The sequence below is a fragment of the Zonotrichia leucophrys genome, chromosome 24 (genome assembly GCF_028769735.1).
Source record: "Zonotrichia leucophrys gambelii isolate GWCS_2022_RI chromosome 24, RI_Zleu_2.0, whole genome shotgun sequence".
Lineage (NCBI taxonomy): Eukaryota > Metazoa > Chordata > Aves > Passeriformes > Passerellidae > Zonotrichia > Zonotrichia leucophrys.
In genome coordinates this window covers 6,889,310-6,916,410 of record NC_088193.1, presented here as the reverse complement: position 1 = coordinate 6,916,410, position 27,101 = coordinate 6,889,310, and positions in this window count along the sequence as shown.

Below are 27,101 nucleotides of genomic sequence, written 5' to 3'. Positions count from 1 at the left end.
TGGGATGAGCTGAGCTGGTCCTTGTGAGCACATTCACCATTCCAGAAGGGCTACAAATAATGGCAACTTCCAGGAGGTGACATCTCCAAGCCTCTTAGGAGCCTAATTCTATAACAACATTAATTCAACATAAAGCCTTCATGAATAGGGATCGGGCTAATGCTGGGTTTGGATGTTAGGCAGCTTAGTCTTGCCCATCTTCATTTAACTGAGTGCCTGGTTCTGAAAGGCAGCACAGCTCCAGCTTATTTCAGGAATTCCCATGGAAAAAAAAAAAACCTTTTTCGGGATTCCTCCCCTGCTGCTGCTGGAGTTAGTTGTCCATCCTAGACCAGCCTAAGTTTTTATCTTATTTAGCTTTAGGCTCAAGCACAGATTGATCATTCAATAAAATGTGGACAAGAAAATATTCCTTGTTGCCCCCAGCTGTAATCCAAGAAGGATTTGAGCTGGAAGAGCAGTAGATCAACAGTAAATTCAGGGGATTTGGGGTTGCTGCTGCTCCAGAGATCAAATACAGCTCATTTAGGATCATGGCAAAACCAGCTCTCTGCCCCTTTATTTGAGGGGTTGGGTATTCTCCTGTCCTTCTCCTCCTGTGCCAACAAGACTTGGAAGCAGCCCTGGAGCACATGAACATCTTTCTATATCAGGAGCTCATCAGGCACCAGGATCCCTCTGGGGCAGTCCCAGACCTCACTGACCACCCCTGCTCTCCACAGGAGCACACTTCCATTCCCATTCCCAGCAAACAGCCAGATGGATCCCTGCCCTTTGGAACCCCCTCAGGAAACCATCTCAGCTCAAGAGTCACCACCAGGCACAGAAGGGCCAAAAGACCTCAAAAATGGAACTTAACAACAACCTAATCTAAGAGTGTTGTCCCACATTATTCCCTTCAGTATTTAGGATGATTTTGAAAACAATTCTATTGTTTTATACCTGGGAGAGCAAAGAAAGGAATGAAAAGCTCCTGCCTACACTGGAACCACCTTTCCTGCCTCACCCCAGTCCAAAGGTTTTGTTTTGGTTGGTCCCTTCCCTTTCTTTCACTTTTCAATTAATGAATTCCCTTTGGTTTGTGGGGTCTCAATCCCTGCCTTGGAAACCACAAGTGCAACACTCAGGGATGTTCACACTTCTTTTCTCTTCCTTATCAAGGCTTTGCCCCCTCCAGCCCAGGTGGGGAATAATTCCAGGCAACCTGAGGTCCAGATCAATATCCATCAACTGCAAGATGCTGCTCATCCCACCTGGGAAATCCTTAAAGGTGCTTTTCCCCACCAAAGGAAAGAGTTTCTCATCTTTGCTTTTCTCCCCTTTTCCTCAAAATTTGCATAATACTGAAAATTGGAGTTTTTATCATGAAATAAACTTCGAGATAGTCTCCTTAAGCATAGAATTCCAGAAGAACTTAAAAGCCCAGGAACCTTTGAGTTGGAAGGGACCTTAAAGCCCATCCAGTCCCACCCCCTGCCATGGGTGGGGCATTCCCCTGTCCCAGGCTGCTCCCAGCCCTGTCCAGCCTGGCCTTGGGCACTGCCAGGGATCCAGGGGCAGCCCCAGCTGCTCTGGGCACCCTGTGCCAGGGCCTGCCCACCCTCACAGGGAACAATTCTTAATTCCCAATATCCCATCCAGCCCTGCCCTGTGGCAGTGGGAGCCATTCCCTGTGTCCTGTCCCTCCATCCCTTGTCCCCAGTCGCTCTCCTGGAGCCCCTTCAGGCCCTGGCAGGGGCTCTGAGCTCTCCCTGGAGCTTCTCCTCTCCAGGTGAGCACCCCCAGCTCTCCCAGCCTGGCTCCATAGGATCATTTATACCCCAAATTCAGTTCAGCCTCCTGGTCCCTGCATGAAGGCTGGGGTGGACCAACCCCTTGCATCAGATTCTGGTGACTCTGGTGCCGTGGGCAGCAGCTGGAGGCATTTCAAGGTTGCCTCAATGTAAGCAGGAGCATTATTTTAGCACACAGTTTCCAAGAGACCTCAGATGCTGCCTTAATTACAGAAGCAGGGAAATAATTCCGAGTCAGAGGCAGGAGCGGGAGAAGATGAACAAGCAGAGATAAGGCTCTACCTCAAACACAGATAACTGCAAAGATTATCCAGGCAGCCCAGCCAGGTCTCAGCACTGAAGTCAAATAGATGGCTTAATGCTGGCCCTGAACTGAAAAAATGGTATTTAAGGATTTAAATCTTGAAAGACCTCATTTCCCAGCTGGTCTCTAATGGAATTCTGTTAGTTTGGGGAGCGGATCCTGCCCACTGCACAGGGCATCCATCACTCCAGCATTAATGTAAAGCTCTGTAATGCATCCAGAGCCTTTGGATAATGGGCCTGCAATCAGGAGTGGGGCCAATTTCTCTTTGTAAACAGAAGCTTTTTAGAAGATGGAAGGCAAAGGTCTTCCCTGTCACCCTCTTGACCTTTAGGGCTTTTCAGCTTGTCCATCTCCTGCCAGGATTGCTGCTCCAGATCCCGTGTCCATCCCTTTGGAACGCACTCTGTTTCCTTTTCTCTGAAACACCATTTTTGGGTAGTTTTTGGTGACTCTTCTCCTTTAAGCCTTGGGGTGTGTCTTCCCTCCTCCCACGTGGTTATTCCAGGTGAGACTCAGGAGGGTTTGGGGCACCAGGGAACCCTTGGAAAACTTAATCTTGTGAAAGAAAAATGCCTTTTCTTTCTAGACTGCCTTAAAAATGAAGAGCTCCTGGAAGCCTGATTTGCAAACCCATCCAAACTTCACCATCTGACCATCCACGGTGCCTCTGGCCTCTGTCTGATTAGGAGGCAATGATTCAATTTAACGATATCTAATTCCCAGTGCAATATCAATGAGGGAATCTGCCAGTCATGGGAGCAATGCCGAGCGCGTTCCGCGTTCCGCGCTCACAGCGGGAGCAGCCGCGATTCCCAGCTCTGACATTGTGTGAGAGCAGAGCCCTCCTCAGGGCTGGGGGGCTCAGCTGGGAACACCCAAAAGGTTTCTGGGGTGTAATTTAGGGGTATTTAAGCAAATTAGCTCCAAAATGCCCCAACCTGAGGGTGAATCTCAACCTGTGCTCCGCAGCTGCTGCCAAAAATGGGTAGATTTACTAAATCCAGCCTTTTTCCAATAAACACCTGAGTTCTTGTCATGTTTTTTCCTTGATCCTCCTTGGCATCTCCCTCTAAACCTGAGCCAGAGAGCTTGGCTAAGGTCAGGGAAGAGGATTTGGGGCACATTTTTGGGAGGCACCACCTTTCTCTTATTGACATTTCATTTATTCCTCATGACTTGCAACAAGGGAGGAATGGAGCCCCATGGGCTTGAACTCAATAAGGTTTCCTCCACACCTTATCCAGCATCCCAAGAGATTTAAAGGATTTAAAGGTACCTGAGTTATGACAGATGAATGGACTTGGATAAAGAGACCCTCTTCATCTCAAGCAGAAGAAATCCAATATTCCCAGAGGCAAAGGGCTTGCTGAGTTTGATGGATCTAGTTGGATCTGGTGGAGCAAATCCCAGGAGCCTAAAGGTTTAAATGCCTTACAAGTTTAAATATTAAAAAGCACAGATTTATTACACAGAGTGACCTTTAAAACTTGTCTCATTAAAGTACATCTCCTGGCCCTTCTGGGCCTTGGTGCCTGTGAAGACAAGGCTGGGAAGTTCAAAGCAATGAGCAAAAATGGTTAAAAATGTCACCACTTTATGGACTATTCTGTAAAACTTAACTTGAAAAGGGGAAAAAAATCCCCAGAGTGTCTTAATGTCCCCATGGGCTTCTCCACTGCCTGGAATATTTTCTGTATCTGTTACTGTTTTTTTACTTTGTGGAACACCCACAATAAAACCATGCAAAAACCAGGGACAGTTTCTTACTGCCCTCATTCCTGGAGAATCCCACCCTGGGGATATTTTGGGGCACGCAGCATCCCTCCAATGCCAGTCTAAATCTCAGGCTGCCATTGTGTCCATCAGAAAAAAAAAAAAAGCCTAAACGCATTAAAATGCTTCAATTGCTTCTGTCTGACCGTGGAGAGGAGCAGGGACACGAGGGAGGCCGGGTCCCTCTCGGGGCGCTCCGTGCGCATCCCTAACGCGAAGCGAAGGCGCCATCCAATTAGGGACACGCCGGGAGACGGGATGGAATCAGCCACACGGAGGGACAGCATCCCTCCTGCCCCTGCCCAGCCCTCCCTCCCCAAATCCAGCTGAATTATGCATGCTGTCTGCTCGGATTAGCCCGACATCCCGGACCCTCTGCGCGGGAGGAGAACGGCCGAGTGATGCGGGATGGCAGCGACGAGCCTTGGGAGAACCCCTGGGACACCAAAACCTTCCCAAGAGGTTTTTAGGAGGAGTTTTGTCACAGACATCTTTTATGAAAAATCCTGTCCTTAGGATTTTTTCCTCCTGAGAAGCCGAGAAGCCTCAGGAACAAAATGTAAACATTGATTATCTGCTGCTGTGGAATGCAACAGGTAGATCTTTGATTGGCCCATGTTGGTTGTTTCTAATTAATGGCCAATCACAGTCAGCTGGCTCAGGCACAAGCCTTTATTATCATTCTTTCTTTTTCTATTCTTAGCTAGCTTTCTGATGAAATCCTTTCTTCTATTCTTTTAGCATAGTTTTAATATAATGTATATAATAAAATAATAAATCAAGCCTTCTGAAACATGGAGTCAGACCCTTGTCTCTTCCCTCACCTTAAGACCCCTGTGAACACGGTCACAGAGTTTCATGGCACGTTTTGCTTCCCCTGCTGACCTCCCAAACTTCTCAGCCTGGCAAAAGGCTTTCAGAATGCAGAGGGTTTATCCAAAATCCCAGCCCAAAGGTGTTCCAATACAACTGCCAGAATGGGCTGCTCCAACTTATTTCAAATTCTTTCCCCACCTTTCTATGGGATGTTTTCTCTAGGACCAAGGTCTCTGTCCTGACCACAGGACAGGAATCCACACTTGCACTGGGATTGTGTCAAGTGCACTCAAGCTCTCAAAAAGGAGAAATTTGCTTCTTTAAGAGGAGTTTGACACAAATTTGCAGTGATGAAGCCATTTGGGCACTTTACGAGTGAAAAATCACTTCCAATGTCGTCTTCTGCTCTGATAACATCAAAAAAACCCAGGGAATTTTATCACCCTTCAGATATTCCATTAAGTGCAGAACTGAGTTATGCCATTTGATATTAACACACATTTTTAACACTCAGTGTCATGTAAGTGCCTGTTTCTAAATTGGTGCTTTTTGGAGTTTCACAAATCTCCGATTTCCCTGTTTCTCACTCTGATTTAGAACAAAAACACAGATTTGAGAGGTTGGAATTTCAGACACTCTTGTTTACAGCTGATTTTAAGGAATAGTTTGCAATGCAGATGGAGCAGGGGTTGGGAGGGGGAGGATGTTTACTTGCTCTTCTCCTCAGGCCCAGGTAAGTCTGTCACTCTCACTAATTAATCTACAATTAAAAAAAGAGTTTGCACCAAATTTGCCGAGTGCATCTTCATTTTTATTTCCTCACCTGCACCCAAAAAAAAATAATAATCAGGAGTGTAATAAAATAATGTGATAGCTTCCTCCAATGCAATTTGCTGCTCTTCCCTGGAAAATCAATCTAATTATAGAACCAGGATTAAATGAATGTCACAATCACTGCTAAGGCACCTGAGACTCGATGATTTTGAGCACAGGGGGATCATTTTTGCAGCAGGAAAGGGACAAGTCCCAGGCTGCTTTTGTGACTTGTAATTTGTGCTCCTAAATTGTGGAAAAATGGGATTTAAGCCCTGAGTGAGGGGGTTGTATCCAGAGCACATCAAGAGGAATTTGCATTGGGCATTTTGAGGAAAACCTGGATGGTTTGGAAGTTTTGGTCTTTTTCATGGCTGGGTTTGCAACTGAAAAGCAGAATTTGATGAGTCCATACAATCATGGAATGTCCTGAGTGGGAAAGAACCCACCAGGATCATCCAGCCCAGCTCCTGGACACCTCAACAATCCCACCTGTGCCTGAGAGCATTGTCCAAACCCTCCTGGAGCTCTGGCAGCCTCGGGGCTGTGCCCATTCCCTGGGGGCCTGGGCAGTGCCAGCACCCTCTGGGGGAAGAACCTTTCTCTAAATCCACCTAATCCTCCCCAGCACAGCTCCAGCCGTTCCTTCAGGTCAAATTCCCTCAAGTTTGAAGAAAAGATGGAGAAGGGAGATAAAACCCAAGCCCAAACCCCAGCCAAGGAGGCTGAAGTTGTCAAATTATTAATGAAAGGAAATCCCGTTCCCCAAGCCCTATTTATCCACATAACTCCCTTTGGCATCACTCCAGGTGGCTCCAGGGGTGATTAAGTATTGGAAAACCTCCATGAGGATCCCACCACATGAAAACCTGGTGCTCCAAATTGTGGGATCTCAGCACCTCAGGACTGAGGTGCCGAGTCACCGAGACCACCCTTGGGGGGCTCAGGAGTCCTGGAATGTTGCCAGAAGTGTCTGGTGGCTGGACTTTGATCCTACACAGGAGACGACACCTGTATGAGGATAGGAGGGTTTCACCGGGGTGAATGGTGAAGGGATTGGTTAATTAGAGGGTGAGACACAGGGTTTAGGATTTCTGTACAGGGGGGTTTAGAGAAGTAAGATGGAGGAATTGGGGCGTGTCCTGTCCTTCTTCTTCTTCTTTTTCTCCTCCATCTTCTGTGGTGATGGTGGCACTTTGGGATTGGTTATTACTAAAAGTGCACTAGTTAATAAGGGCGAAAGGTATTGGGGAAAAATGATAAATATTGTACACATAACTTTGGGTATAAAGATAGGTGACCGCCCCAGAGGGCAGGGAGTGTGCTCATGGCTGGCTGCTGAGCAGAGCTCTGTCGGGCCGAGAGAAAATCTTTTAGATAAGCAATTAATAAACACCGAGACCAAGAAAAGATTTGAAGCCTCTTCTCATCCTTTGAAGCGCGGGCTGCCCAAGGCCACCCCGGGCCTTTCCAGGCCCTCCAAACAGCTGAAAATCGGACACCAAATGACTTCCATTAAGATCATGGATCACATGGACAGCAATATCCCATTTCCCCAGGCCCATGGCATCCCCATCAATCAGAGCTGAGCACCAACCTCGGGATGTTCCCAGAAAAGTGGTGCCCACAGGGATGCTTGGCAGGTACCAGTGACAAATTCTAGGTGATTCCCAGCCCTGGAGAAAAGACACAGCACAAACAGCTCCATGTCCACCTTTCCCTGCCCCTGGGTTTCCCTGAGGACACAAGAGGGAAAGTTATGTTTTATTATTTATGTTTTATTTCCCCCTGGAATCTGTCTGTGAATGTTTTTGGGGTGTTATTCCTGCAAAGGGAGGTTTGCAGGACAGGGGAGGGGGCAGAGGACAGGGTAGGGTGGGTGGGGGGATGTTACCAGGTATGGGGGGAAAAAGCCATAAATCTCCTTCCAGCCTAACACTGACATTTTTAGGCATATGGAGAATTTCAACTCCAGGATGATGTTGGAGAGTGGAGGGGGGAGTTGGGATTGACGCACTGTCCCCAAAATCATTACCAGACTGCAAAATCGTCACCAGACCCCAAAATCTGAATTATCCTCAAGGTGTCCCTTGTATTGGGATCTTGTGGTGTCACAGGTGAGTGTGGATTCTCCAGTGTCTGATAAGGGTTGAGCTCGTTAAACACAGATTACATCATATTTTTCCCTGAAATAAGTAGGAGCTTTTGGCCAAACCTGGGGAGAAGTGTGTTCAGCAGTGAGGCTGCACAAAAAAATACCTCTGGAAATGTATTCTTCAGGAAACATCCACTCTCCACACATCAGCAGTTGCTGAAAACCTCTGGCTTTCACTGGAACTGCAGCAGGTGTTTTGCTCAAATTGGAATTCTTTCATATTTCCTTGAGATCAGGGACGTGGATTTGGGGGGGCCTGCAGGGACATGTGCAGCCTGGTGCTGATTTTTGGGAGGGATTCGTTCCACCACCTACGCTGAATATTTCACCAGGTTTCTCCAGAGGGAGCAGCGAGAGCCTCCAGACACCTGTAGGAATTATTTCAGGTCTCAGCCAGGGAGGCAAGAGCAGCCTGGCTGAATGCCACACCAACATTCTGGGCTGGAGTTTTTGAGTTTTTCTCACTCCACACTGATTTGTCAAATCCTTTTTAAAGCCATTTAACCTTTGTGTGGACATTTCCTGCAGAACATCTCACTCTGCTGCAGGCACAGCCTGTGGGGTTTAAGCTCTTAAATGAATTCAGCTTCTTTTTGTGGCCCTGCTTGTGGGAAGGGCTGCCCAGCCTGGGTTTCATCTGAGCTCCCTCTCAGACTCTACCAAGCAATGAATTGCAGCAGCACGGAGAGAGGAGAGGGAAGTTAATCGGGCAGCAAGGACACAAGGCCCTGCTCTGAGGAGAACCTTGACACCTGAAACAGGTGATTTATGACCCCTCCAAAACTCTCCCTGTGTGTAATAAACCCCACATGGCCCCAGCTTGGCTGATTTGTATTTCAGCCACTTGAGCAATGTAGAGCATCCAATTCCCTGGGTAGGAATTGCAGGAGCTGCTCCTTCAAGTTTCCCCTTTTTCTAGGTAAAGGTGTCAGCCTGGACTTGTTTTTCCAGGTTGCTCCTAAAAAGTTGCTTTGTGGAGGTTGTGTACCAAGAGCTGCAGCCTAAATTCTATCCGTTCCCCTTAGAGCACCTCACACTCAACTGCTGGGGGCTTCCTGGGGGCTGACAAAATGTTCCAGTCCTGCTGGAGACACCCCATACGTTAAAAAGATCAGGAATAAGGCAAAAAACCTGCCTGGATGTTCTGAATCCATCCCTCTTCCTTTTTGTACCCATCTCCTCTCCCACCTCTGTGTTCTTGGCCATGTCTGGGCACGGGTGTAAGAGCTGAAATGAGAGATGCAGGACTCCAGGCAGCTCTCTAAGATGCAGTTTATTATATCCAAAATGCAGTTTATTGTATCCAAAATGCAGTTTATTCCATCCAAGAGGTTACAGCAGTCCAGGGTGGTGGGTGACAGAGCTGTGCCCACAGCTGTGAGCTCCAGCTGCAGGCAGGCCTGGAGACCCTTTGGTTTTGGTTACAATGCATTCTATACTTTGCTGAGCATCTTCATACAGTAGAACCAATCTATACCTTAACTATTATCTATAGCCCATCATAACTACTGTAATTACCATATTCATGTCACTGTTCTCCAATCACTAACAGTCAGTACATTACAGTTTAAGCCAGAAGTTGTTTTTCAGTTTTCCTGCAGTGGAAAATTCTGAGACCTTTTTTCTCCTTGCCACATTTGCTGCCTTGTTTGCCTGTGCTCTCTTCCTGCTTGGTAAAAACATCTTCTTGTTTGGGGTGGGTTTATCCTTTGCTCTAAGCCATAAAAACCCCTTCTAACTAACACACCCTTTGCCTCCTTGGTTATCCAGCAATTCCTTTCTTCTATATCAAGACTTGCTTCCGTCTCTATTCCTTCTTCAGACTCCACATTTAAAAATCTTTCTGCCAAGCACACATATCTATGAGACTTTCTTGTCAAACTTTCATCCTTCCCAACACACGGGTGATGATTTTCCCCTTTTTGTCCCCACACCACCATGTGATGGATTCCCTGCTCTCCATCTGTAGCTATGGAAACCATTGATTGCTGCTAATGAAGCCTCCCCACCCTGCCAGGCTGGTTTGCAGTGGGAGGGCTCCGTGTTGGGTGCCCTGGGACATTTTCCAGCAGGATCCCCCCTGGGCTCCTGTGCAGGCTCAGCCCCTCTGGTCCATACACATCCCCCAGTTCTGGATGCCCAGGGCTCTCCAGCATCTCTGCAGGTCCCAAGGTGTTTGCTGAGATGATGGAAATTGGGATGGTTTCCACCAAACTCTTCCAGCTTTTGGCAGCAGGTTGCTTCCTGCAAGGATTGGGGCAAATCCTGCCTGGTTTGGGGACTCTCCCAGCCTGAAAAATGGATGGACCTCAAAAAACACCCACTTAGGGACCACTTAACCCCAGGAAAATTCCTCTCTGCTTGGATAGGAGTTCTGGGAATGGATTTTGGGCACCTCCATCTCAGCTCCTTCAGGATATTTCCACCTTTGTGGTTTTCCACAAAAGCTTCTTTCAAGCCTCAGCTCCCATCTCCCTTCTCTCCCCAGCCTTGCTTCTACCAGCCACTCCAATCTGCAGCTGCTCGCTGGATTTTTAGTGATTCTTCTTTATATTTAAAGCAATTCTGAAAAAAAATTAAAAATAAAAAAAGAAGAAGCAAAAAGTTTATGGCAATTTACTCTGCTTTGTAATTAGAGCCAGTGATTAGAAAATCTTTCGCTTCGTGATGGAGTTTTCCTTTAAAGAGAAAAAAAAAAAAAGGAAAAAAACCAAAAAGGGAATAGAAAAAGGCCGCCAAAAGAGCTCAAAGACTGGAATTAACCAGATTATATCTCATTACTTCCAAATGGAAAGGAAAGTTACAGCCTATTAGAGCAGTTGCATCTGCAGCTGGGCAGGAAGGGAAGCAAATTCCCTCCATGGAACCAGGCTCGGGCATGGCACTGCCTTGTAATTGGCTTTGGGGGCTGATATTTTTCCAGCTTTTCCACTCTTGGAAGGGAATCAGCAACTTTTTATCCATTTATCTCTCTTTTATTCTCCTGAGGAAAGGCCACCCTGGTTGCAGCCCCTCTAAAGGGCACAGCTAATTAAACAGCACATCCTCAGCCTGAGCATCTCCCCTCCCCAGCCTCGTTCCTGGGTGCTATTCCTGCATGCTCAGGAGGAAAAGGAAGGATTTGGGCATTTATAAAGGGGGGGTTTAACTGCCCTAAGGTGTGGTTGGTGCCAGAGGGATTCAGGTAAGGGGGGCCCTTGCACCTCTGTGGATGCAGGCTGGATCCTGCCCTCGCTGTCATCCCTCCTGTGCCACCAGGAGTTCATCCCAGCCTTACCAGCAGCTCATCCCAATGCCAGGGGAGGGCTCCAGAGTTTATTTTTTCCTGGAGGAAGTTGTGAAAGCACAAAAAAATGGGCTCAGCAACACAGGGAGGGTTTTGTTCCCCCCTCTGATGCTGCTAGAGCAGCACTTAGGCTCATGTAGGATTTGGGGGCTTTCATTTCCCAACTGCATCTCAGGGAAGGCTTTTCATTACATGGGAGGGCTCCCAGGAGATTAATCCTGATGGAAAAGGGTTTTGGTTGAGGGAAGGAGCAGCAGAGCTCCTTGGAGGAGGCTGTGCAGCAGAGACCCAGCACAGCCATTACACTGGGGGAGGCTGGAGGTTGGATGGGGCTTGGAACAAGGTTGGAAGGTGTCCCTGGTGGTGGAATGGGATGAGATTTAAGTCCCTTCCAATCCCAGCTAATCTGGGGTTCTGGATTTCTATGGACTGAGATTGTGGCATTCCAGCTGTGAAATCACACAAGGTGTGCCAGGACTTCCTTATCTCCAGGTTTTGGGGAGTTTTCAGCAGGAATTTTCCTTTTGGGGTGAAACCTGAACTCTTCCATTTGCTTTTATCCCAAAAGCACCAGGAGGGAGCTGGGCTGGAGGGGGAGGTCTCCTCCCCAAACCAAGGCTTGGCACCTCAGCATCCTCTGGGTCTGTGCAGTCCTTGGAGAGAGGACAGCGCTGAACTCCTGGGATGATGCACAACTCCCACCCTGCTCTGACCTTGCTGGAGCAATTCAGAGCTGGAGACAAATCCAGGCAGACAGGGAAACTCATTTAATTGGAGCTCAGTGTCTTTATTGGCGCCGTCTTCTCCTCCTTTTTTCTCCTCCTAAGGAATTCTTTCATTAGCAAGCAACAAAAATTATTTGGGTGCCTGACATCTCTGGAGTGGTGCTGGATTTGCAGCCAGCATTAGCTGGGAGGTTTATCCCAGCCCTTAATAGGCTGCAAGAGGGATGGATGCATTTTACCTAAACCAGGGGAGCTGATTGGGACCTAAAAATCTGATTCATCTTCAGAGCAGACACCCATCAGGGACTGGCAAAGAGGAGCTGCAGCCAAGGTCGTGCCAATGAGCTGTGCTGGAGAGGCTGCGGGCTGGGAAACGGGGAGAAAACAGCTCGGGATGCACAGGGATGCCTGGAGCTGGGGAGATGGGCTTGGAGGGGGTTTCTGCTCCTCCACTGAGGCAGAGTGGAAATTTTCCAGGGTAGAAATCCATTTTGATTTAGGTGAAATGTACATTTTTGAGTTGAGTCTCTGGTTAGAAAACATAGCTATTTAGCCTGACTGCAGAACCCAGGCTCAGAGAAGTTGCTTCAGTGAAGGACAGAGATAAGGGGAGGGAGACAGAGGGTGATAGAGAGAGACAGAGAGACTGCTGTGAGAGCAGCTCAACCTGACCTAGGGATTCTTTCTGATAAAGAAGAATGAGCAGCAAATGTCACACGAAATTCATAAAAATGAATATGTATGAACTTATTGTGAAATTGTATGCATATGTATTTGAGAGGGGGATAAAAAGAGACCTGAACTTCCCAGAGGTACACATGTCATTTTAGGGAACGATCCCCACATGTGTGCAGCACTGTAATAAACATATCTGTAAAAAATACACTATAATAAACATCTCGGCTTTACAACTTTCACAAAAGTTGTGGAGTTTTGTTTATCTCCGCAAAACACCATATAGGAGGATCTCCTGTCAGGGGTGCTGCAGGTCAGTCCATGACTCTGTTATATTCAGCTATTTTTAGTGCTGGGGAGGAGAGGCTGGAAGCCTGGAATGCTGTTTGGGAAGTGAAGGAGTTACTTGGGAACGCTGGAATAAGAGATGTAAAAACTCTGCTTTTAAAGGAGTGACAGATGGGATAGGAAATGGAACTGCTGAGGAGCTCAATGGGTCATGGCAGAAGGGCTTTTCCATGGTTTTTAGTGTCATAGGGGATCCATGGAGCCTCCCATCCCCTCTTGGGATAACTCAGCCCATTGAACTCCACTGGAGTGAGGGGAAACTTTGGCTGCTCCCAAAGCTCTGCCATAAAGGGAGAAAACAGCCCCAGTCAGGATTCAAAGGTCCCAGCCCTGAATTTGCCATTGAATTCTCTCCTTCCCTGGGGATGTTGCAATGAGGCAGGTGAGGAAAACCCCAGAGCTAAACCAGTGCCAAACCTCCACCCCGGGCATGCCCAGCCCATCCCACTGTCCCCAGTCCTGCTCTCCAAAGGACAATTCTGCCAGCTCAGGCACAAGCTGTCACAGTGACAGCCTCCCGTGGCTCCTGCTGCCTCATGATTGAAGCTTCCATTAACTTACACATCCATTTGATTTTATTTTCCAGGTTTTCTTTCCCTTTTTTTTACTTGAAACTTTGCTCGCCTTAATTTGATGATTGTTTTTTTCCTTAAGCTCTGTCACCATTTCTCTGGTCTCAAAGTAGTTCTGGGGAGTTGCTGCAGGCCCCTCTGCTCCCAGCCAGGCTACAATGGGATGTCCTAAATAATTCCCCCCACTCTTTGTTTTCTGGGAATTCTCTCCAATAACTCTCCCCCTGGTGTGGATTCCCAAGATGTTTTTCCTCATGGCTGGTGGTCAGCTCTGGAGATGATTCAAAGCACAGAGGTCTCTCTAAGCTCTCTTACCTGCAAGAGTTTTTGGGGAAAAACAACAACAACAACAACAACAATCAAAGGAAATGAAACCTTTTCCTGCCTTTTAAGAGGATTTTTTGGTCAAGCTCTTGAGTTTTCCCAAATGGAGACAAGTGGCCTTCAATCTTTGCCTGCTCATTTTTCTGTGCTTATTTTCCCTTTGATTTCTTGCTGGGGTCAGTCCACCCTGCACAGGGCTCTTCTGATCACACTGTGGTGGGAATGTTGGTCAGGAATTGCAATGGCCAGAGACAATGGTAAAAGAGTGGAAAAAACCTTGGGAAAACCCAAATTGGGATTGCTGCTGGATCCTGGATGGGAAAATCGTGGCTGTAATCCAATAGATCCCATGGTGCACATCCCTCAAAGCATGAAGAAACTTCAGATTTGGAAAAGGGGGCAAATCCATCCTGTTTTCATATAGGAAAATATGGAATTGATCAATTGATATGTTCTAATTTGGTTTTGACAATAACTTTGAAGCTTTGCAAAGCTTTGAGGGAGGCATTAGATCCTGCATAGCCCTGGAGCAGTTAATTTTCCACAAACCCCGTGGAAGTCTGTCCCAGAGATGTAAAACTCCCTCAGTTACCTGGTTTCCATTTAATCCACTCTGGAAGAGCACTGACACTTCCTCCTGCTTGTGCAGACCCTGCTCAGACAGCAGATAATGGACCTGAGAGTTGTAACTGGGGACAAAACAATGCCCAGATCATGGAATAATTGTCAAGTCCTTCCCCTGGGAATGCAAACTGAGCTTTTCCTGGAGTTCTGGTTTCCCCCATCCAGGATTTTCCAGCCAGGCTTTGGAACAAGCAGAGACGGGGGATGGGAATGGAGAAAAGTGGTGAATGGGATTGGATAAGGCGAAACAATTTTGGAGAAATTAGGAAGTGGAGGCAGCCACTGGCAGGTCTGGGCTCTCCTCTGCCTGTGGGACTTTTCTGAGGAGACAGAACTATTTTTTTTTTTTTTTTGGTTGAACAGAAGGAATTAACCATTCATGGGGGTCTACTTCATTTATCCATGTGCCAAGAGCAAAACTCAACACCCCCACTGGGCTCTGTCATCCAGCCCAATCTCCTCAATCATCACCATTCCAGGTTTTCTCCATTCCATAAAATCCCTCAGAACATCAGCAAAGATCCAAACCCTTCATGGGGGACTGGAAGCTCAGCTGAAGCTGCAGAGTGGGATGGAAGAACTCTGCTCTTCCGTCTTAAACACCTTCTTCTTCCCACTGCCAAAGGAAATGGAGAGATTTTCCAGAGTGCAGGGATCAGCAGGGCATTCCTAAACATTTGTTATTGGTGTTTTCTTTTGGGAGTGATTTCGAGCTGTTTGAGTCTCCCTGGAGATGAATCTGTGTGTTTTATAGGGTAAAGCTCTCAACAGAAAGAGTGGGATTTGGGGTTATGGTGCTCTGGCCAGATGAGGGTCATTACAGTCATTTTTAATAAAGATTTATTCTAACAGAAATAGCACTTATAAAACTTAAATGAATCCACAGAGCTGCTGGGGAAAGGGACAGGTTCTTTGCCAATTATATTTCTTCAAAAACACTTCAAAGATTAAAAAGAAAAAAAAAGAAGTAGAAGAATCAACCCTCTCCATTCATTTATTTATGAATTAATAAAAGCAAGAGAAAAAGAAGCAGTTAACATGCATAGATTTGGAAATCCAGGGGGATTTGGGGATAATGGAACCTGACCTTCTGCCTCCCAGTGCTGGGTTCCATTTCTCCACCAGAGCTGAGGAGCTCTGGGGCTGCAGCCCAACATTCTCCAAAGGGACACAGGCCTGGAAACCCCCATGTGGACACTTCTCAGCCCAAAAAACTCTCTTTTGGGTTTTTCACCCCTGTATTTCTATTTTTAAAATTTTTTAACCCAAATCAAAACTGAAGAGAATGGCAAACTTTTGTTTTTCTCTACAAAACTCTTCTGCAATTTGGTCTAGAAAAGCTTTTGTGCTTTAAATTCTCTAACGTTCATTAAACCTCCGTGTTCAGATTACAAAAATGCTCTCTAGCATTTTTGAGTTTTTTGAGCATTTTGAGTTCCAAAGCAGCAGAGGAAGGTTTTCCCTGTGCCTACAGCATCTCCTGCAGCAGGTGCCTCCTTTTCTTAGCAGGAATTTGGTCTTATCCATGTTGGGAGCAGGACAGGAGGGCTTTGCCCTGCACTAAGGTCTTGTTCCCAGGTTTGTTACATACAGCTGGGCTTTGCAGCTCAAAGATAATCTATAACCCTCTTTTAAGATTATTTTATGGTGTTGGAGATCTCCCTGAAATGTGAGAAAATGCCACGAATAAGCAGTTTGCACTTAGTTTATCTCATAAATTAAATCAGATCTGGACTTTGCTGAGACAAATCAGTCTGTGGAACTCACAAGAAAATAATCAGGAGTATTCAATTTATTTTAAACAATATTTTTTTTTTTTAATCAGGGAGTTTTAAGGGATAAAATCCATATTCTGCAGGTTTTAATGCTGGAGACTCTGGGTTTTTGCCATATCATATTTCCACCCCATCAGCTGAGGGAGCTGTTTGTGTTTGAGATGGGGCACGGGTGGATGCTCTTTGCATGGAATGCTTTCCTGATCCTTTATGTGCATCCTGACCTCCACAGAGGTGCTGAGGAGACCTGGTGCCTCACCAAATCAGGGCCAGAAAATCTCATTGCAGGTTCTTAGAATGCAGCCAGCTTGGAACCCACACCTGCAAACCCTTTCCATGGTCACCCAGACCCAGTGTTAATTCAGGACAAATCCCACTGGGATGTGAGGCCCCACAAGCCTTGAAGGGAAGATCAGTAACGTGGGCCACTAATTTGCTTTTAATTTTAAGATAAAAAAAAGAATTTTTAATGAAAAGGAAAGAGAGGAGGCAGTAATTGAAAACTTGGCCTGAACCTCGTGTGTTTCCAACAGGAGATTTCAATCCCAGTTAATTCCCACTCCTTCTCCTCCATGGCTTTCTCCTCTTCCACACCACCATGGATAACTGGTTCCCACCAAATACCCCTCTATTCTCCAAGCAGAACTCATTTCCCACTGCCTTTTTTAGACCAGAAGGGCAAGAGAAAGTAATAAGCACTCAGTGCCCTGTGTTCAGGTTAAGGATGGTGATTATCCTTTTGGAGCGCCGGAGTCGATATTTTTACAACACCCGAGGTTTATTTTAAGTGCATCTCTTCTGAGGGCAGAAATAGGTGTTTGTGCTTGGAGGAGGTGGAGAAAAGCAGCCAGGGCTGCTTAATCTCTCTGGAAAAATGCTGGGCTGTGGCTTTGTGTGGGCATTCAACCTAAAGCCATCAAGTCCTTGCCATGGGAGCATCACTCTTACAACTGAGATTAAACAACAGCTCAGGATTAGTCAAATAATAGTCAAAATTATTCAAGCTGGTTTCATAATACCTGATTATTTCATAAGTTCTGATTAACTTTGTTAAAATTGAGCTGGGCAGATCTACTCTGGCTTCAGCAGCAGCTTGTGGCTGCAAAATCGTGTGAAAAAAAGCACCAGTAAGAAAGATATTTCTGAATAAATAACTTGGCTTCTCAAAGTGACTTTGGGAAGATGGACAGAGATCACAGGATTCTTGCTCTAAATCAGATTTGGGTCTGGCCACCAAGCAGGGCACCAGAAATGGGTGCTGAGGGGCAGATTCAGCTCGTTCAGGGCTCAAAAACAAGTAGTTCATGTTCAAAGGTCTCTTATGGATCTCACCTCCTCAAGGACCTTTTCCTGCATCTTCCTTCTCTGCCTCTCTCGGGGGCAGAGAGCACAACCACTTGAACTGCGCCATCTCAGCTCGTTCCCTCCTGCTTGCCATTAAAATGTCAATATTTGCAGCCCTGCTTGGTGACACTGCGAGGTCCTGGTGCCACCCAGGCTGGACCAACACCTGCCAATCCCTCCCTGCCAGGGCGGCAACCTGGCCGGGCTGCACAAAGGCAGCAATGAGAATAAATTGCCTTGTCAAAGAGGAGGGCAGCTCTGCTCTTAATGGAAATAATGGTAGATTACACGGGCTTTTGTCACACAATATAATCAAAGACAGGATCAAAGGGAGGGAATACAGCAAATGGTTAGCAGGCAAGACATGCTAATGAGATAAAAATGCTCGCCTTGCCACCTCTCCAAGCTTCAATCGAAGGATAATTGATACTAAATAATGTAATTTTGAGCTGTGGTGAAATGCACTTAAAACCAGCAGACAAGGCTGTGAAAATGTTTTAGTTTTTCTGTTACTCTGCTGTCATTTCTAGCACTTTTTTTTCCAACGGCCGTGTGGCTGCTGATTGTGTGTGTGGGAGCTGTTAAAAAGAGAACAAGTGGAGAAAAAGCCAATTTTGGTGAAATGTTGGTGCATTTACACCACTTTAACCCTGGGCCTGGGGCAGGAACAGGTCACCCCTGCTGGGCTGGGTTTGGGTGTGGGCAGTGGGGACAGCTCTGTGGTGGCAGTGCCACCTCTCCCTGCAGAGAGCCCTGGGATGGCAGTGCCACCTCTGCTGCTACCAGCGGCAAATTTCAGCTGCTGTTCCCACCTGCCACTGGAAATGCAATTGGAAACAGCCGTGATTAAATGGGAACCAGTGCAGTTTACAGGATTTGCCAGCAGTAAGGCAGTGAAGTGCAAAGGCTGGCGTGGGGTGGTGTCCAAGGGATGGGATTTTATCCCCCAGAGCCACGTTGGCTGATGCTCCACTGCATCTCAGGCAGCTCTGGGTAGCCCCAGGGATTCCTGATCATCTTTCTTCCCCTGGAAAACTTCTGCACTGCCTGCTTTGTGGGAAAATTAGAATGCCAGATTAGACAGAGCTTAAATATTTCTAAATGCTTTCCCATAGCCTTTCCTGTGTGTTTTAGGGCAGACCTAACCCCTGGCACTGGTGGATTTCAGACTTTGCCATCCATGCTGGATTTAGCAGCTGAGTGGAGACACACAATTCCCTTCCTCCTCTGCAGGTCTCCTCCATGCTTTGTTTCCCAGCTCACTGTGAGCATGAAAGATTCACAGAGATCATGGAAGTACCAGCTCTGAGGGCCCTTCAATCACCACCCAGCACACCCAGCTGGCAGCACCGGCTCTCCTGAGAGCATCCCCAGGCTGGAGCAGATGGGAAGGTTTTGTAAAGTAATTCCCAGAGATCCAAAGGCAGCAAGAAGTGCAGGAAGCTGGACACTGCCTGGGGACAGCACAAGAAGCCCTGCCTGGGGCAGAGCTGATCCAAGGAGGAGCCGTTTATATCCAGCCCGGAAGATCCCACGTGTGGAAAAAACTCACTCAGCAATCTCAGGCTTCAAGCAATGACTTCATGTCCCAAAATATCAGCATTACAAGAGGGAAAAGCTGTAAATTAAAAAATAGGGAGCTGTAATCCTGTGAGGAACATCTCTGGAACTGGAGGGGAAATCTTAACAACCACCAGTCACCATCCGGCTTTCCTGGGTGCATCCATATTTTTAACATGTTCCAATTGCCGCAAGGATCTGGGAGGAGGAAGATCCACGAGTTCTTTGCTGAGTGTGGGTGGAGGAGAGATTTTCTGGGGTCCAATAACAGCTGATCCATTCAAGAGCATTCCTTGCTCTTCCCAAGGTAGGAAGAGCTGTAGAGCTGTGTGAAAAATGCAAAGAATGACAACTTACAAATGAAAATTACTTTGGTGGTTGCAGATTTTTTTTCCTACTTAGAAGTTCCTTGTGGCAAAATTAATCAAATCAGGACATTCCCCAGAAACTTTTGGTGTTGTTTATTTATTGCACGAGTTCGGCTGAGCAGCTTCCCTGCAGAAGGAAAACTGTTCTGTGTCAAGGAAAATAAATAATGAAAAATAAAGGATCTCTCCTCCTGCATTTCCAACCCCCTCTTTGCTGACGGATGCCGCAGGCAATTACTGAGGATAAATTAAGACTAATTATGCCAGTTCTCTTCTGAAGGTTCTGAAGAACCTTGGAAGCACTTCTTCACATCAGGATGCCCTGCAGGGCTCAGCAGCACAGGAGAGCACAGGAGATCCAGGTTCATGAAAGGCGTGGTCATGGATTGAGGAGATGAGGGAGGAATAATCCACAGATCAGCTCAGCTGGACTCAGAAACCCCAGCAAAGCCTCAATCTGAGTGCACTCTCACATACAGCCACCATCCCTTTTTATTTGAAGCTTTCTGACCCCAAAGTACTGAATTCCTCTCCCGATAAGCATTAAAATTCTCATTTTTCCTTCTTCCCACCTACTTGGTGACCATTGCCACACCCTCCTCTCCTTGCCTTCCTCTGCCCTGATTCTACAAACCAGTCACTGCCTTTCATGGCTTCTTTTCCCCCTGGTACCAGACTTTGGCTACAGCTTGTGTTCCATGAGCTGGAAAACCTTCAGCTCATCCACCTGGGTGCAGCCATGGCAGACTGGCACAGAGAAGCCCCAGAATGGGGCAGAGCTGATCCAAGGGGCTGTTCAAATCCAGCCCAGGAGATCCCACATGTGGGAAACTCACCCAGGAGTCTCAGATGGCCCTAAACAACCTGTCTTCTGCAGGTTCAGGATGTTCTCCTCAGTGTTGTCCTCAGGAGTTTTGGGGGAAAGAGAGAATGGAATGGAATGGAATGGAATGGAATGGAATGGAATGGAATGGAATGGAATGGAATGGAATGGAATGGAATTAATTGAGTACCTTTTTAGAAACTGGTCTGGTTTTAAGCATTCAAGAGTCAGGTGAGAATGTTTTCATACTGGAGTCATATTTTATAAAATCATGGAATTGAAGAAGGGCTTGGATTGGAAGGGACCTTAAAGCCCACCCTCCATCATCTTCCACTGTCCCAGGTTGCTCCAAGCCCCATCCAACCTGGCCTTGGGCACTTCCAGGGATCCAGGGGCAGCCACAGCTGCTCTGGGCATCCTGTGCCAGGGCCTGCCCACCCCTGGAGGGGAGAATTTTTTCCTTACATCCAACAGCATTCCAAAGGTTCATGTGCCCCCAGAGCCTACTGGGATGTAAAGGAAGCTGAGAAAAGTGGGATTTGAGATGGGATGAGCTCTTGCTCTTGACCTGAGCATTGTCACCTTGAGGCAAGTCAGTGTTAGAATTCATCTTTTCTGGATAACACCTTCTATAGCTGCCTTCATCCTCTCCAGAAAAAACAAACAAACAAGGAAGACAAGACACACACAGGCAAATCCAGTGAGGTTCTTACACCCTGCTTGGACAATCAGTTTGAAGTGCTGGTGCAAATGTGCTCAGGGAGAGGATGAACATCCTGTCCCTTGAGATGCTTTAGCCAAGGCTTAGCAGCCCCTGACTTGTCCATACTTCCCAGAACAGAAGGATTCATTCCCTGGACATCTGATTGTATGGTGTGGTTGTTATGGGGATGATGAAGTGATTTCTGACAATATCAGAGTGGTTTATTCCATTAATAGCCTCATGCATGTGGATGGTGAGAGCAGCTCAGAATGCTCAAACGAGATCCAGCACCAGCCATGTGCTGTCTCAGCTGTTCTGACCACTTCCAACAGCCTCTTCCCACTGATGAGGGTGAGAGGGGCTCAGAATCTGGGATTCTTCTTCTGGAGGGAAAATAAACCCATGGAAAAATGGTTTAACTCAGGCCAGAACAAGAGAAGTAGTCTCTTCCTGAATTCCCAGTAAATCAGGGGTGAAAGGGTTTTAACCTTTATAAAATTTTTTTACTCTGCTCCCATTTCCATCTATTCTGAAGCGAGGTGATAAAGCTGCAAACCAAACAGGCAGAAGCCACATTTTAATGGTGTAAAAATGTGTCCCTTTGAGGTGGTTGATGTCTTCCTTGCACTGTTTTTGCCATAAGGCTGAGGTGGAATTCAGCATGAGTCAGGGTTTGGGATACCCAAGAGGGCATTTCCAAGTAAATCTACTCCTCTCTGGAAGGTAAAATGCCCAGGCCTCATTCTCAATGTTTTTATTGGCTTTTATGAGTTGAGATGGGAGCTGGAGGACAGCACAGGCTGCCTGGGCTCTGCTGAGCTGAGCTGAGGGAGAGAAGCCAAGGTGACAATTTTATATAACTCGCCTGTGGTCAGGAGCGGAGCCGCTGCCAGACGCTGGCTGGGCAAGGTATATTTAGAAATGAGTTAAATAGAGCGTTCAGCCACCTGGGACGGGAGCAGCAGCTCCAAGTGCTGCTGGAATCACACACGTGGGCTTCCCACAGCCATCATTCCCTGTGGCTCCCTGCGTGGAAAAGGGATGGAGCACCCAGGGTGTCCTTGCTCCCTGTCTGCTCTCCACACTCTTCCCAACTCGTCCGACTTTATCCTCTCATGAAGCAACACCTGAACCTCCTCCAGTTTTGACATTGAGGAACTTTCTTTGCAGCATGAAGAGTCCTGCAGGAAATGTTTTCAACCCATGGGAGTGGAAAAAGGAGATTAAACATAAAAGAAAGATAAAGTGCTGCATCTCAGAGCGGCAATACCTGCTCTCTAATGAGGGGATTTGTGTGGAGCCTCCCTGGAGAGGGGCTGAACATTGCTGCTCTTCCAGCCCAACCCTGGAGCCAGCAGCTTTGAACAGCAGCTTTATTCCCTGGAAAAAAGGAATCAAGAGGTTGATGCTGTGAAGTAGGGATGGTTGGGAAAGATCCTGGAGTCAGGGATGACTCAATGCTGATGAACAGTTCCCCTTTCTTTCCCTTGGTTGCAAAGGGATGGGCAATAAGCTACACTGTGTGTTGTTCTCCAGGGTTTTTTTTCTCTTTTTGCCCTTTTTTGCATACATTTGGAGGTTTCTGGATGAGCCTCTGTTTATTGATCCAGCTGCTCCCAGCTCCTTTCTCCAGCCTTCCATTAAATCTGGGCTCACACATTCTGAAGGTCTCCCTCAAGGTTTCTTGCCTGTGGAAACCAAATTATCACAACTGAGGCCGTTGGACTTGAGACCACACTTGATATTCCATATTTTATTTAGTGCAGAGCAGCTCTATTTACCAGAGACTGTTTTTTCACACTTGTTTTCCTCTGGCCTGTGGAGTGGGGAGGAAAAAGAAGGCTCCTGAATGTCCTTTGATGCCTTCAGTGATCAGTGTATTTTAGGTTTTATTTAATTTCTTTACAAACAAATGTAAGAGAGATGGAATTTTCTGGGTTTTCCCTTTAAAGCAAAAAAGGTCATGTTAATTAACCATCCTCGTTCTGACAAGCAGTGCTAAGGACTGAGTGAAGAATTTCTCCTGTTCCTGCCTGCGTGTGGGAGTTTGGATGATAAGGCTACTCCAAAGCACATAATCCCATCATTGTAATGTCTCTGGACTGTCATGTAAACTCAATAACGTGTCACTCTCGTCCTTTTTCTGCTATTAAATTAAATGAACTGGAGTTTGAAAAGGGAAGGTGACTAAGGGAGGGGAACTAACTCCTTAAATCCTGAATTCCAATAAGAGACATTCAGAAAAAGGTCCATGGAAATTTTCCCTGCCCTCAAAAACAAAGTGCTGAGTGATACCTAAAACAAACCTCTATCAGCTGGAAAAGCCACAGCTTCCTTTGTGTTTTTAATCCCTTTTTGTTCTGCTCATTTGGGGAAAGTGTTTCATTTGAAAAACACCTGCCCTCATTCAGAAAGGAATGAACCAGCATAATAAATCCCACTCCCTTGTCATTCATTGAACTGGCAGCTCTTGGAGTTTTTTTTTTCTCCTTCCAACTGTTATAAAATAGACCAAAAGAGGGCTATTTTAGATCAATAATCTTTTTTTCCCCCTCTCCCTTGATACTCCAGGTCAGCTGGCAAATGGAGAATTGTTCTTTGCACAGTTCTAAAGCGCTCCCGTTATCGCCCATCGGAGACGGCCACTTGCCCCAGATAAGGGAGCCATGTCTGAGCCAATGGGCAATAAAGGGAATTGCCTTTGGAACGAGCAGCTGTCAGGTCTGCCCTTGACAGTACCTTCTTCCCTGCTGCATCCCAGTCCTGCCTTTGGATGCCTTGGCATGGGGATGAGCAGCCCTCTGTCCCTCCCGGTTCCGTTCATTCCTGCTTCCCCTGCTCGCTTCCAGCCCGAGCTGTTCCTGCCGTGCTGCTCTGTGTCAGAAATCCATTAAGGAACTTTGCATTTTGATGGGAGATGTGGAAGTGCCATCTGCTACCCGACGGCTCCGCTTCCTGTGCTGCACAAATCCTGCTGAACCCCGCCAGTGCCACCGCGAGCGCTCCATTCGCCGCTCGCGTTCCCGTTATTAGCAAATTAACAGACACTTCCTGCTGTTGATTTCCTCATCTAAAGGCTGTGCTGGGACAAAAATCCCCCTGTTCCTGGGCCAGGATGCAATTTAGCCATAGCACTGATCTCTGCTGGGCTGAGACGGGTGTTATTCCACAGCTGGTGTTGTTCTGCACGTCCGTATTCCTAATGCTGGGGAAGGCATTACCTTATCAAACAGCTTCATTTAAGTCTAATTAAAGAGAGGCCCACAGGTGACTCCAGAATATCCTCCCCTCCAGCGGCGCTCCCTGGAGCACCCTGGGACATGTGCTTGAGGAAATCTGACTGCAGGAAAAGCGCTGAGCTCCAGCAGGGAAAGAGCCACTTTATTTGGGCATTAAATGCAGCCAGGCAGCGATTTCCATGCTGATGGAGAGCCTGGATACCATAAGGAATAGCACTGGAGTCATGATGGGCTTCCTGTGGAGTGGGATGCGGCTCAGGGTGATGGCACCAGCATCTGCCTCCCTGGGAAGATCCAAGATCCTGATTTGTGACCGTGTTCACAGGGGTCACAAATGAGGGAAGAGACGAGGATCTGACACCGTGTTTCAGAAGGCTTGATTTATTATTTTATTATATATATTATATTAAAACTATACTAAAAGAATAGAAGAAAGGATTTCATCAGAAGGCTAGCTAAGAATAGAAAAAAAAGGAATGATAACAAAGGTTTGTGACTTAGCTCTCTGTCCGAGCCAGCTGACTTTGACTGGCCATTAATTAGAAACAACCAACATGGACCAATCAAAGATGTACCTGTTGCATTTCACAGCAGCAGATAATCATTGTTTGCATCTTGTTCCTGAGGCCTCTCAGCTTCTCAGGAGGAAAAATCCTAAGGAAAGGATTTTTCATAAAAGATGTCTGTGACATAGATCAGTGCCAGAATGTGGGGAGGGGAGGAGGGCAGCAATTCAGAGCAGCAGTTTGATGGTGTGGGCAGGGGTTTGAAGGCCTTCTGCTGCTTTCTCAAGGTGCAAGAAGTTGGTCCGGTGCAAAGGGGGAATTTTCTGAAGATTGGGATTTCCAAGACTCCAAGCAGTGGCAGAGGTTTCCCAGGGAAGTGTTGGAGTCCCCCTCCCTGGAAGGATCTAAAAGATCTGCAGATGTGGCAGCTGGGGACATGGTTTAGTGTGGCCTTGCCAGTGCTGGGTCAACAGTTGGACTCAATGATCTCTGAGGGCTTTTCCAACCTAAACAATTCCATGATTCCATGATCCTTTTTTGTTTGCCTTGCTGATGTTCATTAGAGAAAAAGTGACTTTTAGGTAGGGAGAACAGCAGCCCCAAATGCTCCAGTTTGGCTCTGTAAAAAAAGTTAAATGAGTACATTAAAATCAAGGCATCACAGAATATCCTGAGTTGAAAAGGAACCACAAGGATCATCTAAATCCAGCTCCTGTCTCTGCCCAGGATAATCCCAAAAGCCCCACCCTCTGCCTGAGAATACTGTCCCAACATTAGGCTTAGACAACCTTCTTTTGGACCTCCAAGGATAGCAAAGGTAGAGGAAGGGCTCAAAGGAATTGGGCACCAACTCCCACCCCAGTCTCCCTTCCCTGCTTCTCTCAAGCAGCTTGATCTCTGTCCATCACTCCTGGGCTCTCCTGCACCAGGGCACTGCTGCAGACAGGCTGCAGAGGGTTTGAGACGTAAGAGGAGTTGCAGTTACTTATTTGTATCCTTTTCTGCCCCAAAATGGACTGAATAATGACTTCTGTAAGTGCCATGACCAGTGGGAACAAAGGTCCATCATGCCAGCTGGAAATGTCACTCACTTTGGTGGCTTTAGATCAAGAGAAGGGTTTATGCCCCTCAAATCTCATCCAAAATACCCAGGGTTTCAATCATGTGGCCCCTTGGGGGCTCTGATTTCATATGGTGGAGGTTTCTGGGATGTGTCCCTGACAGATTCCAGCCCATCCTGGGGACCAGTGGGATGTGATGCTCCATCCCCGTGCAGATCTTGGCAGGGACTGTCATTGTCCTATCAATGTGATTGGAAAAGGCAGGAAAAAAGAAGGGTTTGTTATGAGAAATGACCAGGAATGAGAGTCAGGTTTCCCGAAAACCTATGGCTCCTGTTTCCAATCCTGTCACAAAGCCAGGACTTGAAGGCTCTGCACAAACCTTTCACAGCTTCATTTGAGTGTCTCATTTTCTTGTATTGACCCAGAAGGGTTTGGGAGCTCAGTGAAATCAGTGCTTTTCTGTCAATTGATTCAGCCTCAAAGAAGCTGCCACTTCCAGCATTCCCCAGCACACACAGAAATCCTGAATATTGCTGCTTCAAGGGTTTGGGGTTTTGAAATCCATTTGGATTATTTAGCAGAAGCAAAAGGCTGCCCTGAGATCACAGAGCTCAGCCCAGACAGACATAGGATTTGTCCCTGGAGTCACAGCTGAGGTCAAGACAACCTTGTCTCCATCCAAAACTCGATTAGCAGAACCAAGAGTGAAATAAGAGGCAGGAGAATAAACTCTGACCCTACTCCCAGCACCAGGCTGGGGGTTATCAGAGGCACAGCTGGGCACAGGGCCACCCCAGTACATCACAGTGTGTGTCTGTCAGAATCCAGACTGCTCTGCCTCTGAGGACTCCAGCCCACTTCGTTATTACCAGGTTTTTATCCCAGGCAATGCTCACAAAACCTCCCTCAGGGGCCTCACTGTGCCATGAACCCATTGGACACCCACAGCTGTTCCCAGGGCTGGTGCCCTGAAGCAGCGAGAAGGGAATTCAGCTCCAAAACAGCCTGGGCAAGGACCCAGGGAGTTCAACCCAAATTCTCGCCATCCCTGGCACCCATCTGCCCAGCAAATGCCATGGGGCAAGCACAGCTGGAGGAGCCCAACCTCTGCTGAACCCTCCCATGAGATGCTGGATGCTGATTGCTCACATGTATGGAACACAGGGCAACCCTGATGTGGCATTCACATTATCTGAAAAAATTCTTTCACCCAGGATTTTCCTCCTGGAAAGCTGAGAAGCCTCAGAGAAAAGGAAAACAATTCTTATCTCATTTGCTTCTCCTGTGTTGTGCTCATGTGGAATGTGTTTGGAGATTATTTACCCACAGGTGATTGTTCCATTGGATTCTGCTGTGAGTTGTTTTCACTCATTGGCCAACCAGGGCCCAGCTGTGTCAGGACTCTGGAAAAAGTGACAAGTTTTCATTATTATCTTCTTAGCATTCTGTAAGTATCTTTTCTGTATTCTTTAGTATAGGTAGTATAGTATTGTTCCAGATTGCGAGGA